Source organism: Cydia splendana, chromosome 12, assembly GCF_910591565.1.
Source record: "Cydia splendana chromosome 12, ilCydSple1.2, whole genome shotgun sequence".
Classification (NCBI taxonomy): domain Eukaryota; kingdom Metazoa; phylum Arthropoda; class Insecta; order Lepidoptera; family Tortricidae; genus Cydia; species Cydia splendana.
In genome coordinates, this window is record NC_085971.1 from 17589848 (window position 1) to 17603534 (window position 13687).

General features: G+C 36.5%; 1 protein-coding gene and 1 long non-coding RNA gene across 3 annotated transcripts in view; one reads left to right on the forward strand and one right to left on the reverse strand.

Annotated features, from left to right (window-relative positions):
- The window catches only part of LOC134795737 (uncharacterized), a 37155-nt gene extending 34787 nt beyond the window's left edge, over positions 1 to 2368 (reverse strand). The window contains exon 1 of the long non-coding RNA XR_010144837.1: positions 2248 to 2368. This is a non-coding gene — a long non-coding RNA (uncharacterized LOC134795737). The remainder of the gene's footprint in view (positions 1 to 2247) is intronic.
- Positions 1 to 13687, forward strand: part of LOC134795714 (E3 ubiquitin-protein ligase znrf2) — a 277600-nt gene that overhangs the window by 92086 nt on the left and 171827 nt on the right. The gene's annotated exons all lie outside the window — the stretch shown is intronic.

Here is a 13687-nt window from a genome sequence, read left to right on the forward strand (position 1 = left end):
GTTTAATTTTTTACTCATGTTACAGGCCACACCTGGTATATACTTAAAAAAAAACTGAAATGGTCATATTCTGAATACCGATGAATCCAAATATAATACAAAAAGCATACCAATTTATATCCTAGACTCGCCTTAAGGCTAGGCCATTCTGTAAGAATATCCTGTATTGTATTTTTTTCTTCAGCGATAAATGCCGCTCTGTATTTTCTGGTCTGGTTCCATTTATCCAAAATGTCTACCCATGGTTCTTTGTTAAATTTCAACCATAACTTGTGTTCTTCGGCCTCTTCTGATGAAATATCAGTACTGGATCCTGATTATAAACAAATATACACATTACCCACATGATCAACAAATAATACAATACACAACAAATAAGGTGATAGAAGAATGTAATTTTAGTTATGTACAGTCGACGTCAAAGATACAGTTTACCTCCTCCTTAATCCTTTGTAATAAGGTGCAAAAGTGTAAACATATCTTTAACGTCGACTCGTATGCCCATGACATCGAACCTCTATGAATACACACGTCACGCCTACCTGGAATGGTATCTTCGTTATTATCGGAACTGGTGCCACTGGTGGGTAGTCGTGTTACTACTCCACTTTTCCTTAATACTCTTAGCTGATTACGGTAGCGAGTAGGTAGTTTCGCTTGTGCGGGAATATAAGTTTTTTCTCCAATTTTCCGACTGGGGATGTAATATGTCTCCTGTAATTTTAACAGTTTACGTTACGTCGATTGTTACAATGTCTAAATTAAATAAGTATATATACTGGGCCAAGCAAATCTTGTCAGTAGCAAACGGCGGCAAATTTGAAAAGTCGCGGGTTAGCAACACTGATAAGAGATTCACTTTTTAGAGATAAGACCGCCTGTTGTTACCTAGGTAGTTTTTGGTGCAACAAATAAAGCTTGCTCTGCAGGTATGTGGTGCTGTGTTCCTGGTGGTGAGTACGGTCGCCAGAGGTCCAGAGAATGCGTTGTGTTAAGAGTGAGGGACCTGTATTTGTCTCTAGCTCTCAACACAGAATCCTCAAATCAATAAAAGCAGGCAGAGCGCTCGTGATTCTTCTGGAGTCGCAAGAGTCCAAAGGCTACGGTTTCTGCTAACCATAAGGCAGACCGTATGCTTTTCTTTGCCACTAGGGTTGCCAACCGTACTATATTATATAGTATTGTACTATATTTTGGCTCTCTGTACTATATACTTTTGGAAAAATATATAATACGCTAAAATACTATATTTCCGATTAAACGTATATTACACTCATGTTTAGTATTTTATCTAAAAGTACTATATTTTTTTTAAATGTACTATATTTTTGATGCCTTATTCTGGAAAATACTATATTCCACCAAAAAAAAGTTGGCAACCCTATTTGCCACCGTAGTACTAAAAAAAATGATTACTACTATTACGACTACAACTACTACTACTCCTAATACGACAACGACGACTTCTACTACTACTACTACTTCATTCAAAGATTTTCTAAAACTCGCTTGCCTCGCCCGGGACTCGAACCGACTAAAATATCCAAAAAATAAATACTCGCAATTTTATTCTACTAATCGATACAGTTAATGTTAATGATAACATTTCTCTAAGATATATTAGGTCTTACACTCGTCTGTCATACAAAATATCCATAAAATCTAATATTTAGTACTCAAGATTTTTTTAGACAAGCCAAATTGAAGAAAACAAGAAAAATCTTTGAATGCAGTTTTGTTTCTTTATAATAATAAAGGAATGTCTCCTTTAAGTAAAATGAGCCAGCTTAAGAATTTAAGGTAGTTTCCCTCCAGGGCCCGACTTATCTTTCCACACTGTATATAATATACAGGGTGTCCCTAGCCATTGGACAAAGCCGAAATGTACATATGCATTAGGGTGATTAGGGTATTTAGAACCAGTATACAAAGTATCATAACAATCGGTGTAGCGGTAACGAAAAAATTAACAAATTACGATTTTGTTACTTTGGAGCAACCTGTATGTGTTGTAATAAATAGTATGAAACCTTCTTCGACCGTTTTGATTATCTTTTTTATTTATGACATCAATAAGATTCTGGCTTATAACAACTTTTAATAACTTTTGTTTGATAATTTATTTTTTTATCTTTTGTTCTAATTAAAAAAATATTACCGTTAGAGCATTTCTGAGAAGTAACCCTACGTGGGATTTCAGGGTTTGTCCAATGGCTAAGGTCACCCTGTATAAATATTTATAAATACTTTAATACACAGAAAACACCCATGACTCAGGAACAAATATCTGTGCTCATCACACGAATAAATGCCCTTACCAGGATTTGAACCTGGGGCCATGCATCGGCTTCATAGGCAGGGTCACTACCCACTATTATGAAAAAAAAATCTCGTTGCAAACCTAAAAACTAACTCTAACTGTTAGAGTTACACGAATGGCCTGATATTTTTGTTGAGAATTTTGGGTAAAAAAATATATGCTTAGTCTACTGTCTAACTGTCTAAATGTTGATATTTGACTTGACTTACCTACTTTGTACCATAAAATAAAATCAATGTCTATTATGTAAAAGCATGCCATACGATTAAATAAATAAAAATACATTTTGGGGGTATGCGTTATTAATTTCTCAAAATCGCAATATAAGGGACACCCTAATACCAGTGTCAAAGAAAAATTGGCCTTTCACCTAAAGAATTTGCCCTAAATATAAACATTATAGCAAAGAGTTTCAAAGTCTACAGTATACCTATAGCATCAAATCCTCCATAGCCGGTTGATTGTGGTCGACCGGACGTGGTTAAGCGCCCTCTCCATTCCCAGAGTGTGTCACAAAATTTTACTTTTACTTTGCTACGTACTACTAATAATAATAATCTACTGTACTTCTACCAACAAAAAAAAGTAAAAACCTTGCATTCCGAGGGAAACAGCATTACTATTTGATCGGACAATACATCAAAGTCTTGACTGGTCATTTTATTGTAACGTTTGATGTAATATTCTACTACGGTTCGAACTAGTTGGTTCCTTAATGCATTATCTAGGGGCTTGTTTGCAGATGCAGATGCAAGACACAGTTCACCACAATTAGTTGTTGTTAGGATTTGTTTCAAATCAATTTGTACCTAATATTGAAATAAAAAAAAAGATTAAAAAGGAAGAAGAGATAAACATATAGTAGACTTAAATTAAAAAGCATAAAAACTTACAGGAGATTTCTCTACGCAACGGTCGCTTACTCCAGAGGTACTTGAACTTGATGACAAGCTTGGCACCATCAAATCACCATTAATTGAATCTGTATCTTCAGATGCAGTGTCCTGCAAAAACAAATGGGCAAGTACGAGTTAGACCTAATAATATACTGCGCCAGGTACTACACTCTGAGGCATAAGAGTTCTTTTTGTACCTTTTTGGTACGGAACCCTAAGAATAGACGAGTGTACGTTTTCAGCTTCTCTATGACCATTCCCATCCTCAACACAAGTAGCTGGTCATCATGAGACCCTCATTTAAGTAGTGAGTGGTGTCAGGCGTGTCTCACTCCGCGATTTCGTCGCTTTGCTACAGGTAGCTAAAAGTACATCCGTTCGGCCCCAATTTTGGGGTTTGCCATAAGCCGCGCGTGGCGCTGTCGCTACCTAGCGGCCATATCTGTGCTGATCATAACAGACGCGTTATGTTAGAGAGTGATTCTTCTGTACTTAGTACTATTATTTATTCTGTGGTGAGAAAATGATACCAACGACATATGTAACTTCGTATAAGATGAATATAAAGTCTAAGAAAAAAACGTGCCTCGGAAATCAAGAAAAAGTCCTTCTCGGATAGATGGCGCACACACCTTTAGCCTATGCTCGGCTAGATGGCGTGACGACACCGTTCCATATTTAACAATTTTAACACATAGATATCAGTGAATGAACATGGGTCAAAATGATATAAAAATAATAAAATCATTTCTCCATATACATAAATATAAATCTTTTTGATAATTTTATACATTTTCATTTTGAGTTTTAGTCGGGTGTTGATAGATGGCAGTAAATTTACTGTGACTACAAAATTTACTATGACAGGACCCCTCTATACTATCTATTCTCTTTGATGATACTAAAACGAATAGAAACCAAAATTTGAAATTCTTAGCTTCAATACTGACTAAAATCCTGTCACTAGTTTCAATGAACGCTGAATATCATGGAGATGACTGCTCTTACTTCCACTAAACATAGCTGACAACCGTCTCCGGTAGGTACATTCAATTTAAAAAATCAGACAAATCTGTTCACTCGCTTGGGTGCTATGATGCCACAGCGAGATACACAAAAATACATGACTGTTAAACTTATAAGATCAAAAATCCGAGTAAGGGTGAGCATCCACCAGAGATATGCGAACCTGTGTTTCCATCCATACAAAGTGACACAGTGTGCCAGGTGTCAGTGTCAGATATATGAAAACACAGCTTCTCACATGGTGCCTTATCTGTAACTATGCGGCCTGACATACATACAGTACAGTCGTTAGAAATACATGCACGGACAAAGTGCCCAAAAATATGTCAACACGCCTTAATAAAGTAGTTGCATAAGGTTGCTCAGAGGTTTTTGAACCTTTGGGATCGTACTTATACATATGAACCTGATAATACAAGTATATTTCATTGACTTGGCAACAGGGAATCCCCAATGCGCGAGTCGGACTCGTCCTTAGCAGGTTTTTTTATAACACACAGGCCTCTTTATAGAATGCCTCTATGCAAATCATTTCAACACGGCAAAATAACACTCGAGTAGGTTTACTTTACTTACATGGATTATTTGATGTAGTTTCTCGAGCCCAGTCTTGAATAATATTCTCTCCTTTATATTAGGAATCAACTCTTTCAGCTCGGGATCCTGAATTTTTTCCATAAGTTTAAAACTTATGCCATTATCTGAAAGATAAAACAAGCGAAGCCATTTTAGTTAGGTACTTACTTAGATAAATAGTGTAGGACTTTCTTAAGTTGAGTTTCGTAGAATTAAATTTCCTGTTTTGTAAACCCCAAAAGACGCACAAAATGGCGGCCAAATAGACTAGCGTTTGGCGGTTGGTGTGACAAATCACTTTTTGCATGGCAAATTCTTGTGGACAAAACTCTTATGATTCCGCTATACAAAATTATAATACTATAGGAAAATACCGTAAACCGGGGTTACTTTGATCAATTTTAGAGTTTGGCACCATTTTTTGACTTTCCTAATATAGGTAAAAATATGAAATAAAAATATAATAATCGGTTTTTTCTCTTCTTTCCGCCTGCCAAATAAAAAAAAATTAGGACTTATATTTTTTTCGGAAATAAATAAAAACAACGCGATCAAAGTTATATTGAGAATGGGGTTACTTTGAAACCACTATTTTTTTTGCTGACAATCTAAAGTAGACCCGCTAAAAAGCCCATAAAAAATTAAAAAATAAAAATCCGTTAAGTACTTTTTAAGTTATTTATATTTTTAAGGTGTGGGGTTACTTTGATAACATACCAAATGATACAAATTAATAACTTTAAGCGCTTATTATATTATCTACTATAAATAACGTAGGATTATAACTTATTATCTCACTTAGCAACTGATTTTTGAATTGCAAGCTTTACGGTTTCAGTAAATTTGGTCTGGGCACCCGGGTTTTTGATATGTTGCCTTTATACTTAATGTGTAAAGTTGTATAAAAAAAATTGTATGCTTTCGATGCGGCACGAATACATTTTGTGCCCGCCACTATGTGTGCGAGTGCATCATTGAGTTGTTCTTCTTGGTATTTTTTGTAGTCTCGTTACCCGATATTTTTTTTGTAATCTCTGGCATTGTTTTTATAAAAAAAAATGCATATTTAATAATAGTAGAATTAATTAATACCCTGGTGGTGGTGGGCTGGTGGCCTTACGCACGTATAATAAAATCCCTAAAGCAAAGACGCAGGATTAAATATAGCCAATTTCCACCCAGAAAGTTAATTCCATACAATAGAAACGGGTAAAAGAATGCTTAAAATCAGATAAGCAGTTCCGGAGATCAACATTTACATACAAACTTATAATTCTACAACCTCTACCTCTTCCACTGACTCAAACGATACCTATTTATTATTGAAAAAGATACATAAAAAAATCATAAGTTGCCAAAATAATTCATGGTGTTACTTTAATATTTTGATCAATTTCACCACGTATAAGTGATCAAAGACACCCCGACCCATGGATTCCCCAGCTATGTGCTCATGTGTAGGTTGTTGAATACAGGTATTTTTTTATAAACTCACGAATAAACACTGATTAACCTAAGACACTATAAAATTACATGTATTTAATTATTGACACAAATACAGTTTAAGTTTTTCAAGCAATAAAACCAGGAAGAAATGCGTACCCGCCATTAATATTTTTTTTCAAGACGAAATAATAATATTACACTCGCGTCCGGTTACTGGGCGGTGAAGCAACTATCAGTGTTGCCAATAAAGAAAAAATAACTGCGAAGGTATTTTCCAACTCGTCAAAACTAGCACTTTAGTAGCGGAGGGAAGTCGTTATCAAAGTCGACCCGCAAATCAAAGTAACCCCGGTTTACGGTAAGCTTTATGCAGTGAAGAAACATGATCGTCATGAAGTCATGACATCTCGGGCATGACAAGTTTAATCCAGAATTTGTACATTTGAGACTAAGTAAAATCAAGTAAAATTAAACTCAAAAAAGGACCCTGCATTATAAAACAGAGAATTGAAATAGGTACCTACAATACATTGATCACTCTTAATAAATAATTAGGTAAATACGGTATAATGATGCAATATATACTTACCAGCAAAATTATTGATGGTGCTTTTCGATAAACCCCATTCTTCCAAATACTGGAGTCCTAAACTTAGGCTGTCTTCATCTTCTTCAGATGCCATTTTCACGCACAGTAAAACACTCCTCTTTTACTTTAAAAGATTATTACAGACAAAATACGGACAGTAATACGACAGAACTCGTACCAACGCGGATCGCTCGTCATGCAAAATGGCCGTTGTCTGTCGCTGACTGGCGTGTACGCGTCTGCGCCAGCGCCGCCAATGTTGCCAGGGTAGGCCCAAATTGCACGACTTCACCCGAAAAAAATCACTTTAGGGTCAGACCAAATGAGCTTTGCAAAATCGTTTAAATATTCGTTGTGTTTTGTGATGAACGGGAAAAACATGGTGAAACCTTACAAAACCGGCGTGCAGGAGTTATTTTCCCGCATGAGGAATAATTTTACACTAGTAAAAAATCAGCACGCAGCGATTCAAGCTCAAAAACGACAATGTTTACAAAATTTGTAGTTGATGACGGGTAAGTGGAATGAAACATCTTAATACTTGCACCATATGTAGATAATATAATATTGGTTTAGTTAGATTAAGGTTTCACAGCAAATTGAACACACCTAATAGGTGTAGGCATACTTATCTTATGAACTTCCTCTAACATTTCGAGAAACTCATTGGTACGAGCTGTGTTTCGAGCTCGAACCCATAATCTCCATGCGTATGCTTTACGGCATGGGTAGTGGGTACCTACTAGTTAAAGCTTAAATTTATTTTGAATGTATGTTTATTGTTTTAATGGTTTATTTCGTTTTTCCGAAAATCGAAGTTCGCAAATTGCGGGCAATTTCTCTATCAATATAATTACGCCTTAATGGGATTACAAGAGAAAGATGCCCGCAATTTGCCAACTTCGGCGTTTGCGGTAGGCCCTCTGTACCTATTTACCATTTTTGGTATTATACATAATTTATACATAAATTTATTAAATACATGTTTCGCATCACTTTGACTTATATTAGAATAGGTAGGTTAAAGAACTCTTCCAAACTATAATATACTATAATATATAACATTTTTAATTTATTCTTAAAGCCCGCGGTGGTAGCTGCTTTTCTAATACTATCGAGCAAGCGATTGTACACATTTGGCGAGTCACATGTCACATGCCAAATGTCACATTCTCCCAATATTATTTATCAACATTAGTAGATGTAAGTATACATATTATTAGTGACATTTATTGTTGGAATTAAATTTATTTAACCATAATGCACAGCTTACATTTTTCATAGACGGTAAATAAATTTCACAAGTATCAAGACTATTTAATCCATTTTCTGTGGTTGTGGTTTGTCACCAGTTTGTCACATACTGATTTCTAAAAACTACTTTTCATCTAGCGCTACCGACTTTCTGTGGCCTGACTCTAGTAGTAGTTAATATTTTCACTTTACACTACTTTATCTGCAGTATTGCGGGATAATAATAAGCGGTGTAGATACCTAGCACTGGCAACACTGCTGGGCGGGGCGGGAATCGGGAATGAGCGTGAGTATTGTCCCGTGTGCGCACGCTTGTTAACATATCTCGCCATCTCACTCATTCACTCGCGGCCAACCAAAGTCAAATTTGTATAATTTACAAAACATTTTGGGTTAATTTTAATAGTCTACTTTGGTAAGTAGGTACCTAATTGCGCAATACACATTATGCAGTTACAATTTCCAGTAAATACCTACACATATATAGAATCCAAATATTCCAAATGCTCTTTTAATAGCTTCTTCGAGTTTGTCTATTAGGTATATATTAGGTATAAATAAATAAATACTTATTACGAAAGCGACTGCTATCTGACCTTCCAACTCACAGGGGAAACTAGGCCTTATCGGTATTAGGTCCGGTTTCCTTACGATGTTTTTCTTCACCGAAAAGCAATTTACACGGCCAGCTGGGTAGGTATGCTTATTCTATTTTAAGCTTTTTGTCTAGTCTAGACCATCATTCAAGCTTTCTAATATTAATAATAAAGACTCGGCCGTAATTCGGTAACAATTTATCTTCACCTTCATGCCAAAATTTCGTACAACTAATGGAAATTTAATAAGAGGGCCCGTTACAAATTTAAGCGCTTAATATTAGAGCTACCAAGGAAAGAGGGTAGGGCAGGATGCCCCGGTTGTGGCCACTGTGTCGGTTTTGGCCATTTTCAACTATATTACTTAACCCTTTTCTTGGCAAGGACAAAATATCTTCAATGCTGTTTTTTTCTTAGTTTTTTGTCACCTTTTAGGCTTACTCAGCAACTAAAAAATACGGAAAAAAATCCATAGCTTTTCAGTTTCTTAAAAACGTATGTATCATATTTGATACAATGCAATGTCCTCGATGAAGTAGTTATGTATTTTGTAGAAAACAAATGTGGTTTTCGATATAAATAATACTACATCTTAGTTAACAGAAATCATCGTTTATCACTACTACGAGTATAAGGCAATTTAAGGTACCAGGTGGCCATTAAATCTTCAAAATACACGAAAATCGTCTATTGCCTAATCACCAGGCATTAAAATTTTCACATCGTGAAACTCCAACAAACATAACAAAAAGTCCTTACGTGCAAATGTAAAGCTAAACTAATAAATATTTTGAAAGACAAAACGATTGTAGAAGGGCATATTTCGCCATAAACATTTTTTTCCGCGGAACGGTCTGCGGCGTAGCAGCGTAGGCCTGATAGGCATATAATGATAAAACAATACTTAAATAGCTTCAAAGATCGAAATAACTAATAAAAATATAAAGGTTAAATATTTTATTACTACACGTTTTCGCCAAACCTTTAAAATGTAAAAACAATCAAAAATAAAAATAATTAAAAGATTTTATTTAGTTTCACCTGACCGTTGTCTGTCTGTCTGTCGGTCTGTAATCAAATCTTGCAAGTTAAATTTGATCCACTTTCCGGTTTCCGATTGAGCTGAAATTTTGCATGCATGTATAAATCGGATGACAATGCAATATTATGGTACCAACGAGCTGATCTGATGATGGAGACAGGAGGTGGCCATAGGAACTCTGTGATGAAACAACGCAACCTAATTGTGTTAGGGGTTTTTAGAATTGTCTCGATGAGTATTAGTTGTCTGTCGTAAAAAAAGTATAGTCAGCGATAAAAGCTTGTACCAAAAATGAAATTTTTGCCAAAAACTTATTTATGTAAATCTATTTTGACGACAACGTTGGACGTGAAATTTTTATGTGTTCTAAGTTTTAAAATTAACTTTTAAATCTTTACACAATGATAGATAATAAATGACATTAAACGCAAAATATGCGAAAATATATTGAAATGAAATCTAAGAAATAAGTGGTACACATACGGGACGTAACGACATGTATTGTTTCGGTGGCGCCATGTTGACGATTCCTAATTACATAATTGACACTGACATTAGTGTGCATTATTTTTTGTTTAAATATAGGAGGGTAGATTAACATATGGAATAACTTATTAAGTAGTAAAATGAAGTTGTTAGATTTTTTTACCTCACGTATCACGGGTGTTACGTTGCCAAGAAAAGGGTTAAGGTATAGACAAATTTACAAGTCTATGGTTTATCACTACATAGTATAAAACGAAGTCGCTTCCCTCTGTCTGTCTGTCCCTATGTATGCTTTAGAGCTGGGTCGTTTCGAGTTTTTCCGTGAAACGAAACGTAACCGTTTTTTTAATCACGTAAGGCCCCATTCGCACGACAGCTTAAAAAGCGTTGCGTTAAAACCCGACGTTGGCGCTTTTTTACCGTTTCCAATATTTGTGTTCATATGAACGCTTAAAAATCACTTGTGAGTCGTACTGCCACGTACGCATCTCAGAAAAGCCATACTTTTTTGCTATTACTACTAATATAGCTTGAATATTTCAGGAATTTGTAAGCATAAGTTGACATTTTTAAGGTGAAACTAATAATAATCTTGACGATTGACACCAAAAATTGACACTTGACAGCCAACTGACAGCAGCGCCGGCGCTTTTTCAACGCTTGTGAGAACAGATACACGGATTTCCGTATGGTCTATTCAGTTTGACGCCAACGCTCAACGCCGAAAATCGAACAGTGCTCGATAAAAAAGCGCCGCGCTTAAAAACCGCCTTCGTGTGAATACATACATGGTTATCCATTTGTGTCATTCAAACGCTTTTTTAACGCGCGTTGAAAAAGCTGCCGTGCGAACGGGGCCTAACTGTAGGGTTACCATCAGTTTGTCACTGACATAAACGCCGTCGAGAACGTAATTTACTTTCTATACATCCCGTTTGCACAAATATGCGAGTGCGAGTGAGATGTATAGAAAGATTAGAAAGTAAATTACGTTCTCGACGGCGTTTATGTCAGTGACAAACTGATGGGTTTTCAAAAACAGTTTCTAAAATAACTGGATTCCCTGTGTGTGTCGAACGAAACGAAACGAAATCGCATTGAACTAACAAATAAAACGTACAACACGCAATTCACATTTCATAAAAACCTAATCTGCATCGTCTCACAAATGTCTAATATAACTTGACCCCTAACTTCAGTACTTTATAAAGATAAATCGATAGGTCACACATAAAATGGCCCTCAATTCGTGATGCTAGCGAGTGTTCGTTAAGCGTCGTGAATCATTTTTAACGTTATTCAACTGACGCTACTTCCTTTAATTTTACGCATTAAAAGATTCCTTAATTTAAACTCTAATGCTTATAAAATAAAGCACTTATTTGTCTAACGAACATTGAAGTTTTTGAATATGCCTGGTAAAAAGCGCGCGCTAGCGTTTACCTGAACAAAGCTCAATCCGTTTCGTTTCGTTTTTATCTCTATCTCGCTCTTTCGTTAGCCGATAACCTATATCTGTCCCTGCTCATTGGAAAACGAATAAAACAGTTTTAGAGCTGCGTTTTGCTTTGCGATAGTTGCGTCCGTTATGCGCGACTATGTTATCGTATGTCGCCCCCTCTTTGTCATCGTTTTTAGGGTTCCGTTCCCAAAGGGTAAAACGGGACCCTATTACTAAGACTCCGCTGTCCGTCCGTCCGTCCGTCTGTCACCAGGCTGTATCTCACGAACCGTGATAGCTAGACAGTTGAAATTTTCACAGATGATGTATTTCTGTTGCCGCTATAACAACAAATACTAAAAACAGAATAAAATAAAGATTTCAGTGGGGCTCCCATATAGACTGGTCTTATTTTTGTAAAATTCGACTTCGACTGGCTAATCAACTTGACCGTCCGACGATAGCATAGTATCCGAAAAAAAATCGGGCAAGTGCGAGTCGGACTCGCGCACGAAGGGTTCCGTACCATATAAAAAAAAAAAACAAAAAAAAAAGCAAAAAAAAACGGTCACCCATCCAAGTACTGACCACTCCCGACGTTGCTTAACTTTGGTCAAAAATCACGTTTGTTGTATGGGAGCCCCATTTAAATCTTTATTTTATTCTGTTTTTAGTATTTGTTGTTATAGCGGCAACAGAAATACATCATCTGTGAAAATTTCAACTGTCTAGCTATCACGGTTCGTGAGATACAGCCTGGTGACAGACGGACGGACGGACGGACAGCGGAGTCTTAGTAATAGGGTCCCGTTTTACCCTTTGGGAACGGAACCCTAAAAACGATGACAAAGAGGGGGCGACATACGATAACATAGTCGCGCATAACGGACGCAACTATCGCAAAGCAAAACGCAGCTCTAAAACTGTTTTATTCGTTTTCCAATGAGCAGGGACAGATATAGGTTATCGGCTATCACGGAATGTGAGATACAGCCTGGTGACAGACGAACGGACAGCGAAGTCTTAGTAATAGGGTCCCGTTTTACCCTTTGGGTACGGAACCCTAAAAATATGCTCTTAACCGTCCGCGGGAACCTTACTATCCTATATAATATATAAGGGGTGGAAGAAAGAATTGATTTCAGAGCCATCTAACGGAATATTTCGGCATTATTTCCTAATTCTCTTGATGGGACAACGTAGCCTAATAAAGTAGTTAGCTCTAAAAAAATGTAGATGGCAGTGTAGTCATAATTTTTGTAGAAAGTTGTGAATGCGCTGCGCGGGGCGTGCGTCGCTAAAAAAACCCGGACGGTTGACAGGAAAACAGTCTCGCGGGCCGGACGGTTGAGTGGTTACTTTTTGGCAACCGGGTTTTTGAAGTGAAAACTTCTTTAGCGGCGCTAAGCACTTTTTGAGGTGGGGAAAAAATGATAAACTCGGGACAGCGTAACGCGTAACGCGTAAGGCGTCTAGTCTCTTTCTACCGCACGGCGAAAATGTATGCCTGAGCCTGCTGTTTCATGTAGGCGGCGCAGGGCGCTTGCGTGACTTATGTCATGTGTGACGGACAATGTTATTCACCAAAGAACTTTAGTCATAACGTATCATAATCAGGTCAATTATTTAAAACTGGACTTTTATATTAAGCAATAAAGCTCAATTTTCTAATCTTGTACGGGCTGAAATACGAAAATCTCACAGTTACATTCAACTTTATATCACTCCAATATAATTCAATAATTCAATAAAGTCTCATCTTGATGAAATCGCTAATAAAAGGGAACTCTAGTACTGGTGAATAAAACTCAAAATATCATGACCAAATATATTTAGATGCGAGGTCTGCAAGGTAACTTTACAATTTCTATTCGAATTTTAAACAATTAACGCTACAAATTTAAGTTCACTGGCCAGCAATTTCGGAACTAAAGTTTTTCAATAGAAAGGAGGATGGGTCAATTATACATAGGTAGTGCTGCAAACATTTTGGACTAGTTATTGAGTTTTCACTT